Source organism: Lygodium microphyllum, chromosome 7 (genome assembly GCF_053477565.2).
Source record: "Lygodium microphyllum isolate KBCC chromosome 7, Lygodium_microphyllum_v1.1.10, whole genome shotgun sequence".
NCBI lineage: Eukaryota > Viridiplantae > Streptophyta > Polypodiopsida > Schizaeales > Lygodiaceae > Lygodium > Lygodium microphyllum.
Genome location: NC_141141.1, coordinates 117,367,831 through 117,378,759, shown reverse-complemented (window position 1 = coordinate 117,378,759; position 10,929 = coordinate 117,367,831).

The window sequence follows — 10,929 nt, the reverse complement described above, 5'->3', positions numbered from 1 at the left end:
CAATGTGTTTATGCCAGATATCAATATCTGCAACTACACCGGTCCCATGTGCAAACATTGCTGCACTCAATTCAGGCATGTCTACATCCAACGTAAACATTCTGCCCTTCTTCTTTCCTTTTGCTATCAAGCAATCTTTATTTTTCATATCCCCAACAAAGCATCCATGAGAATTAAATCTGACCTGCAAGCCCTGCTCAACCATTTGACCAACAGAAACTAGGTTCTTGGTGATATTCGGGACATGAAATACATTTGATAGGTATTTCTTTTTCCCATCCTGCATAGACAAATGAATTTTTCCAATCTGCACAATAGGATGTGCAGTATCATCACCAGTCTCCACAAATCCTAGTTTTTCCATTTTCCTTGCATCCTGCATCCATTTTGCATGACTTGTCATGTGGTTTGATGCACCTGAGACAACATACCACACATCGTTGCTTTCTTCTGCACTTGTCACAGAATTGGTCATGTGCTGCACCATAAATAAATGCTCATTTCTGTCATCACCCTGCCTACTAGAAGATGCATAATTCCCTTGTTGTAATTTTCCATTCATAATGTCATTCTGCTTTTTATAGCAGTCTTTAGCCATATGACCCATTTTGCCACAGTAGTAGCATTTAACATTGCTGTTTGCATTTTGGCCTCTTTGCCATCCACCACGACCTCTTTGGCTCCCCCTACCTCTAGAGTTACCACGTCCTCCTCCATAGGACTGGTTTTCTTGAGTTTGTTGCATATTCTGATTTCTACCACGGCCTCTAGATCGGCCTCCTCTACCTCTTCCAGCATTTGAGTAGAAGACAGCTTCTTTTGAAGTTCCTCCTGAAGAAGATGCACCACCATTTCTCTGCTCCTCAGAAATTAGAAGAGCAATCAACTCCTCAAAATCAGGGAATCTTTCACGGACGGAAATCGATGTTCGAAACTGTGCATAATCCTTTCCTAGACCATTCAAGGTCACAGAAACTAAATCATCATCTTCCATTGGCGACCCAATGGAAGCAAGTGCATCTGCAATCTTCTTCACCTTCATGTGGTAGTCATTGATGCTCATACTTTCTCTTTGCACATTGTGCAACTCTTGCTTGAGCTGCATTTTCCTGGCTTGCGTATTTGTGCTATACATTTTTGACAAAGTATCCCATGCCTCCTTTGCCGTACTTGCATCCTGAATATGCACAATCATAGAGTCTGAAATGCTGATAGACAGCCAGTACATAACTTTTCTGGCTCTCTCATGCTATCCTTTAAATGCCTGCATTTGTTGTTGATTGGGAACATCAGGAAGAACTGGTTCTTCTTCGTTTTCTGCAATGAATTCTCAATATCCTTTTCCCATAAGGAAATTCGTCATTCTAAAATTCCATGCTTGGAAGTTGTTCTTGTCAAGCTTTTCAGTGACAATTTGTGAAAGAGAATCAGACGCCATTACAAAATACTGCAAAAAATTCTGTCACTGTAAAAAACACAGCTTCAGCCTCACAAGGGCAAACCTGCAAAACTGATGAAAGTGGTATTTGACCACACAGTCACTTCCTAGTGACGATTTTGCATCAACAGGCAACAAGGATGATTCTGTAACTCACAATGTCTCTGCGAACAGGCATACGATGCAATTTCTATGGTAACTTTTCACCGACCCATAGAACAGTGGTCGCACTACAAAAAACTGGCCATTTTCCTGAGTGCGTGCGGAAAACTTCCACCTCCAAAACAGGCCCCGAAATGGCCTCGAATAAAAAAAACAGGGCAACCAAGGGCTAAAGCCCTTGCCCGCAGCATATACTGCCCTCTTCCTACACCGCGAAGGGCGTCTCAATCTGAGACAATGCACTCTTGCACTTTTCGGCTGTGCTACCTGTAGAGACTTGCTTCCAAACTCGAAAAATGAAAGCAACACTGGTCCTCTTACCAGAATACCGTGAACTTGGTTTGCTTTCTTGAGCTCCTTACCACGAACAAGGCTCTGATACCATGCCAAGATTGTGGGAGAGAAGGAAGGAGTCTCACTTGTAGCTTTCTTGCTTGCACAATGGGGGAATACACATAAAGGTGGAGGCTGAAAACAGTTTTCCTCTTCTTAGTTGTGTAAGCCAAAAAGAACTCAGGTACAAAGAAATAGAAGAACCCTATATATGGGTCTCAAACCAAACTCAACTAACTAAGGTGGCATACTAACTGAGCCATGAACTAGAGTAGATAAGGATAGCTATCATCTAGCTATTATTCATGGGTGGTGTACCAACCGCATCTGCAGCTAACAAGTCAATGACATAAGTGCACAACGCTCACCCTGGCATATCACGAGTGGAGCTCGATATCTCGACATGGAAACACTATTTAATGGGATCTAAATTCATGATCAAAACTGGCCAACAAAACATTAAACATCTCCTTAGTCAATCACAAATATCTGACCGACACATTAAATGGGCTGCTTTTATTCAAAGTTTTCATCCACTCATACAATATCAACCCGAAAAAGAGAATGTTGTTGTCAATGCTTTAAGTAGAAGACCCACTATTCATAATATATTTGTGATATCTTTTGACTCTTTTCTCCTTATGAAAGATACCTATGACTAAGACCCTAGTTTTCAAGCTAATTGGAATAAATCAATTGCAAATAACTAGATTCCCATTGATTCATTGTCTTACATAGATGGATTTATGTTCTATGAAAAAAGATTATGTGTAGCTATTCCATTTTGATCATTTGTCTTGCATGAAATTCATTGTCCCCCATACCAAAGTCATAGATGAATTATTTCTACATCTAATGTGTATTGTCGGTGTCAATGCAAGACTCAATTGACATCCCAATCACACCTACAAAGATACTAGAAGCACTAAATCCCAAGGAAAAATATTAATTTTGTCATGAATACACAATGCACTATATAATCCAAATATTGCAATTTGCTACAAAGGAAACTATCACAAAGTGTCTCACTTATTTATAGAATAACACCATAATACCTGTGCATAGAGGAGAGTTATTTCTCCACAAATATCAGTCTAACTTCTATCCCACTATTCTAACCTTAGCATATGGAATCTTGCTTTACAAATATTTTTAACTAGGATGAGAGAACTATGCACATGAATCAATCACTAATTGCTCTAGTTCAACTCAACAATGTGCAACTCAATTTGCATACACTGATTGAAGATTTTTATTGGCCACACATGGAATCTGATATATCTAACTTTGTATCTGAATGTTTAATTTGCCAAAGAGTTAAAAGACACCATGGTAAACAATATGGTTTATTAATGCCTTTACCAATTCCAGAATGACCATGGGAACAGATCTCAATGGATTTTATCACTGGTTTGCCTAATACTAAAGCTAATCACAACATGATTTAGACTATTGTCGATAGGTTTAGCAAACAAGCATATTTCATTCCATGCAAAAAAACGTTAACTGCATCTCAAGCTACTCAATTGTTCTTGAAAATTGTTTTCACTAATCATGGTTTGCCAAAAGTTATTATTTCTGACCGTGATTCTAGATTTTGCAATAATTTTTGGATTACTTTGTTTGCTAATTTAGAAACAAAGATTGATTTTTCATCTGAATTTCATCTTGAAACAAATGGGCAAATAGAAGCTACTAATAGTACCATTTTAGATCTTTTGCGTGCATACACAATTTCAAAACCACAAACATGGGATACACATTTACATTTACTTCAATTTGCATACAATAAATAACACACCACATACAACTACATAGAAAGCACCATTTGAAATCATTTATGGATATAGATTACCTACACCTATTACATCATTGTCAAACAAAGTTCAAGCTGGTGTTGATGATATTGCTAATATGCATGCTACTATTTTTGATGAAGTTAAAGATATGATTGTGAAAGCCCAGCAATCATTTACAAAACAAGCCAACAAGAAAAGAAAAGCTATGAGTTTTAAAGTTGATGATTATGTTTGGTTACATATTGAAAAGCGAAGATTACAAAGTGTTGACAAACATCTTGTTGTAAAGTTAGCTCCTAGATTTTATAGACCTTTCAAGATCATTCACAAAATCAATGACAATGCATTTAAACTATAATTACCAGAACAGTGGAAAATCCACAACACTTTTCATATTAGTTTGTTACGACCTTTTAGAGGCTAATTACTTGTACATCCTGTCTATGAAAACCCTTCTTTGCTAGAAAAAGAAACTGAAATCCTTGAACTTGAAACTATTCTAATACTGACTTTATGACCACTAGAACTGGCCGTAGATATTCTAGATGTTTGGTTAAGTTTAAAAATCATCCTATTAAAGAGGCTCAATGGATGTACGCTCAAGACCTAAGTGCTTACCCCTCACTATTGGCTCCACATTGAGCTAATAGCAATCGAGGACAATTGCTATCCCACCCCGGGGGTATGATGCCAGGAGGCATATTCCTCGATGGATTCCGTGAGATTTTGTGGTGGATTTTGTAAAATTATATTTGTTGCTAGGGCTCATACACAAGGTGGATTCCTTGTGCAAAAAGTCGATGGGGACGCCTGTCCTTTTCGGGCATCTTGTTAATTTAATGTGCAAGTGGGTGATTCCATAGCAGGTGATTTCGCAAAATACATATTTAAATTAATGGACGTTTATGAGTTTAGAGTGCGCACTTGTAATAAATTAAGGTTAGGATTGAGTTCTAACCAATGAAGACTGCTAGGTATTCACTTTTGTTGGTTTAATTTTATTATTTTCTAACAATTGTGAATGCTTCAGTTGATGTGTAGAGCAGGCTGCGGTGGCGTTGGGAAGCACTGGACGATAGTGTGTATTCAAGTTATTTAGAAGAAATTATCATTTTTTATGGGTGTGCATCTTAGGGGTGGTGCCAATATTTATTTTGACGTGCTTATTTATTGAAGCACCTAACATTTATTTATTATTTTGTATGCATATGGACACATGATTTAAATATTTGTTATTGGACGTTGTATTTGGGCACAACCCGACTCTTTGGGCGCCCAATAGCTTTAATTCCTTAGTGGGACAAAAGTAAACACAAAAGCTAAATCGTGTTAATTGTAAATTGGGCTATTTTTTGAGCTTGGAGATGAATAATATATCAAATACATGCTTTTGTGGAGCGCTCACACAAGGCATGGGGGGAGATTGTACCCAATTAGTCTTTTGCTTCATGTTGTGCAAGTCTTCTCTTTTGTTTTTTGTGTAAAAGTAGAGTTTTTTTATTCTTGGGGACCTTCCGGCGCTCACCGCGCACGCATATATTATCCAATCTGTGCACTAATACAATGCTTGGAAAGGTGTCGTTTGAATGCTTTGCTAGAAGGAAGCATTGTAGAGGAACTCCACCAAGGGTAGATATTGGATCCACTTCTTGGGTTTGCGACAGCAATATGCTCTAAGCATATCTTCAATCACTTGATTGACCCTTTGTGTTTGCCATCAGTTTGAGGATGATAGACTGTACTAAAATATAGTTGAGTCCTAATAGCTTCAAATATCCCTCTCGAGAAATGAGATGTGAAAAGGGAGTCTCGATCTCACCAATGATCCTTTTGGGTAGACCATGAGTCTGAATATCTCCTTAATGAATAGTCTAGCAATATCTAAATCCTTATAATTTGTCTTTACTGGGATGAGATACACAACATTAGTGAGCATATCTACTACAACCATAATTGAGTTGTACCCACCTAGAACTGGAGGTAACCCAACAACAAAGTCCATGCTGATAAATTCCCATTTCATTTAAGGGATGTCGAGAGGTTGTAGCTTTCCAGGTATCTTGACATGCTTTGCCTTGATGAGCTGTCAAGACAAACATTTAGTGACATATTTGAGTACATCTCCCTTAAGGCTTTCCCAACGATAGCTCTTCTTGACCATGTTAAGAGTCTTGGCATATCTTGGATGACCAAAGAAATGGGAATCATGTGGTTCCTAGAGTATTCGTTGTTTAAGTCTTTGGCTCGAAGGAATACATAGTCTTGTCCTGAAGTAGGCTAGGCCTTCATAGACAGAGTACTCTTGGTATTTAACTTTGAGTTTGGGACTTTGGTCCTTTTCTAGGATCTCCTTTATCATTTTTCAATATTGTGGGTCATGTTTAGAGTCCTCCCTAGCCAATTCGAGGATAGGGTTGCTTGGCATTGACACCATGGTGGCTAGTGATCCAATCGTCAAAGGTTCCTCCATAATGAGAGAGTTGAGGAATGCTTTACGACTTAAGGCATTAGTGACCACATTTTCCTTGCTAGGTCTATATTTGATCTCAAAGTCATACTCTTGTAGCACCTTGATCCAGTGGCATTGCCTCATGTTGAGGTTAGCCTGGGAGAAGATCCATTTGAGGCTCTTATGGTCCATGACCAGGGAGAATTTGTTGCCGAGTAAGTAGTGTCTCCAGAGTTTGAGGGCATGAATGATAGCCAACAATTCCAAGTCATGAGTAGCATAATTTTTCTCATGGGTTTTTAACTTCCTTGAGGAATATGCCATAGGATGACCTTCTTGCATTAGTACATAGCCTAGTGCAAGTGAGCTGGCATTTGTAACAACTTTGAACTCCTTGCTCAAGTCTGGGAGCTTCAGAATTGGTGCTTTCACTAAGTTATGTTTGAGTTGGTTGAAGCTCACTTGTTCAGTGGCTGTCCACACTATGCCAACCTACTTCTTTAGTAGATCTGTGAGGGGTGCCACGATTAAGACGTAATCTTTGATGAGATTCTATACCATCCTATTAGACCAAGAAAGCTATGCACTTCCTTAATAGTGGTTGGTGGGGACCATTTTTGTACATCTTTAACATTTGCAGGATCCATAGAGATTCCCTCTTCTGATACAATGAAGCCTAGATACTCAATCTATCGTTTGAGGAAGGCATGCTTCTTCTTTTTGGCGTAAAGGTTGTGCATCCTCGTGATTTCAAGGACAATGAGAAGTTGAGGTTCATGGTCTTCTTCTTCCTTGGAGTAGACCAAGGTGTCATTTAAGAAAACAAGTACAAAATCGTCAAGATATGGTCTAAAGATATCTTATATTAGCCTATTGAATGTAGCAGGGGCATTAGTTAATCCAAAGGACATTATTATGAACTCAAAATGACCATATCTGGTGTTGAAAGCTGTCTTTGGAATATCCTCATCCTTGATGCAGATTTGGTAATACCCTGGCCTTAAGTCAATTTCTAAGAAGATTTTTGCCCCTTATAGGTGATTGAGTAACTCATCTATCCTTGGGATAGGATATTTATTCTTGACGGTTACTTGATTCAGACCTCTGTAGTCAATGCATAACCGAAGCATTCCATCCTTCTTCTTCTGAAAAAACACAGGAACTCCCCATGGTGAACTATTAGGCCGAATGAACCCCTGATCTAAAAGTTGTGTGAGCTGCTCCTTTAATTCAATGGCTTTAGAAATAGACATTTTGTAAGGTCTTTTTGCAACTGGAGTGATGCCTAGTATGAGTTTGATCTCATGATCGATCTCCCTTGGGGGCGATAGCTCTGTCATGTCTTCAGGAAACACATGTGTGTACTTGTTCAGCCATGAAGGTTCTTCGTCAGACTCCTTGCTTTGCTCTAGTTTATTTACCTTGATCAAGTAGATGGGCAAACCCTTATGCATTCCCTTAACTATTCATGATTGCTTTGCTAATTGGATTTTGGGTTTACCAACCTCCCCTTGAGTTGTGACTAGTTCCCCTTCAAAACTTCGAAAGAAAATTTGGCCCCTTCCACAGTGAATGTGGGCATCGTTGGGTATTAACCAATCTATGCCAAGTAAGCATTCATGAGCCCCTAAGTTCATTACTCTGAATTTTACAAATGTTGGCTTTCCACCGAGTAGGAATCTCACTTGGTAGTTTGTCTAGTACAAGTGATTTCACACCGATTTGCTAATTCCACAAGTAAAGTGCATGCATTTATTGTGGTTATTCCTAACTTCCTTGCACAAGCAGGAGAAATAAAAGAATTTGCACTTCCACAATTAATCAAGGTTTTGAAATTCATACCTTGGTAGTTTGAAGGGGTTTGGATCATCGAAAATTGGCGATTCTATCCCTTTTGATGGAGAGCGGCATCCATAATTGGTTCTTCCTCTTCATTTACTTCCTTGCTGGTGATATTGGAAGTCCTTGCCCTCCCCATTGCTGCTTGACCCTGACTAGGCACAACTCTCGTTTGCCCACAGAATTGTCCTTGGTGGTGGTCCTCACAAGGTTTGGGACACTCTCTTTTCAAGTGCTTGGGTTCCTTGTAGTAGAAACATAACAAGTTTTTATCATTTCTCTGTGTAGGAACAAAGTCACTGACTGCATTTGCCTTTGGTTTCTTCCGCTGTCCTTGACCTTGACCTTGTACCCTTTTAAATTGGGATTTTGTTGTTCCATGGTTCTGGTCTTTGTAAGACCAAGATCTATTATTCCTGGATTTGGGCTGAAATTCTTGGGCAATGGGACCTAGTCTTATCAATGTGTCTTGTAAATATGTAGGATGCATAGATTCCAATCGGGTATTCATTGGTGGATTTAACCCATCGCAAAATTTGGAAACTTGTTGGGATATGCTCATAGTCGAGGCGTACTTTAGCAAGGAGACAAATCTTGAGTAGTATGCTTCTAGAGATAGACCAAACTACTTTAACTTAAAAAACTCATTCATCTTCTAAGTCCTATATGCAGGTGGCATATATCTCCCTTACACTACTTCTTTGAGTTTATCCCAAGTTATTGTACTTTCAATTGCTGCTTGGTCCTTGCACCACTGCCTCCACCATAGCCTAGTTTCGCCGATCAGCTTGAGCTTGGCAATAATCGCCTAGTTTGTAGGTGATGTTCTTATCGCACTGAAGTAATCCTCCATGGATTCAATCCATACTTCAGCATTGTCTTCAACAATCCTCCCTTTCGCATCAAATTCCAGTGGTTTGATTTGTTTGAGAAGAAACTTCTTCTCTTGTGCCTTTACTGGGCTTAGTGTTGGAACACGATTTTGATTCTACATTTGGGGTTGTGTTTGATTTTGATTAAAATTTCCGCGTTAAGATTGCATTTACATATCTCTTCACAACTTGTCTCAATGTGTAGATTATGATTAAATCACATATACTTCAACACTGTGCAACAAGTTAGATAATCATAAAATTCTCATTTATTCAAAGAGGTATAAGCCTCAAGTACAATCATTCGAGGGAGATAGAGATAGGCTAGATAACGGTTCAAAAGATACATCAACGCTAAGAGAACAATTCCTTATTGCATTCTTCTACAAGGACAGACTAGTAATATGGTTTTGGGGAATGGATTCTTAGGAAGTTGTAAGTCATGGGAAGTTCACGAATTCCCGACTTTTGATAGCCATGACATTTGTATCCCCCCATTACTTTAATTCTATCTGCCAGCAAGACTTTGACCACTTCTTCATAGATGTAGCTAGTCTATTCTACCTGCCGGAGTTCGATGTGCAGGATCAAGTTCACAAGTGCCTCATGGAACATAAATAACTTGATAATCTTCAAGCCCTCCAACCATTTTAGCTCTTCAAATTGTTTTGAAGTTAAGCAAACCAGTTGGCATCTATGTAGCAGTAACTTGCACTCCATGTCCAATGCCTTTCCACATACAACGGTGAAGGGTTGTAGAGGCAATCCAAGACCCCCATCATGTCGATTCTTTGGGGATAGCTTGAGGAGCTCATAGTAGTCCTGAACATGATATGAAATATGAGGAATCTCCTCCATGCCTCGTAGGTCTAGATGCAACAACAATCCTCATGTGACTAAACAAAAAAATATTTTCTAATGAAAACATTACTTCACTCTACTTGATTTCTCTTATCTTGATTATGTTATTTGTCGGTTTGTTCTAATACCAACTGTGATGTGCCTGGGTCGTGACATGTTTTAGTAGTCCATCGGGAGTCTGATCTGAAAGTTGGCACTCCTACGAAATGTCACAAGGTTTGTTAGTTAGTGACTCCCGAGTCTACTCCGCAACGAAACATATCGACCAACCCTCTTAGGATCGACTTGAATCTTTTTGGGTTTCTAACGGTCAAGTCATTCTATAGCCTTCTAGCTTTACATAGAGCATCTACATTGAAGCGGACTCATATTGCACATGGTTCAAAGAGAATGGCAAACGAGAGGGATGCATCACTCGACCTCTCTACAATAGGATAAAGTCCCATTCCGGTCCCTTAAAACAATATGAGCCAAGGTTCTACCCTACAATATCTAAGGTCAATAGTCATTGTGATTTGAATGTCGAGAAGCCTCCCAGTTCTCTGGGACCACCCTGCCGTAGGACAGACCCATCAGGGGGAGTTCCGCCCACCCACTTCCCTTGATAGCTTTAGTTTTCTACTTACCTAAGGGCACATTAGTGGTAACACATACAATCACCTTCCTAATTAACCCGTTAGTCACATGTTCTTTTACGTAATTTTATGCATTGACACGAAAAAAGTTCAGTCAATTTCCTTGAAAGTAAATTTCAACTAATATATAAATCCCGTCCATAGGATGATTCTCACAATCCATAAGGATGCGTCTTATTCTCCTCCAAGTTTTTGCCCTTGCACTAGTAACAGGGCCTCGAGATTCATTCCCGAGTCACGCAGACCATCTGAGTAGATCCTGGAGGTAGGGAATTTATAGCCAGAGCCCCCTCGACACCTGAGCATCCTCCTATGGAATAGATGTTTCTACGGAGAGACCTCTCACGATGGGCTCGGTCCACATTCTCGACATGGCTATCAAAAATCCCCTTGGATAGGGTTGGCGGCTAGCTAGGGGTGCTCAGCGCACCTCTCCCAGGTGTTCACCATGAATCTAATTTGAAGAATTCTTTATCAATCTTTCTATCAAATATCTCATTTTTCCAAACAGGTGATCGTAAGTACAATCATAAGCAGAAGT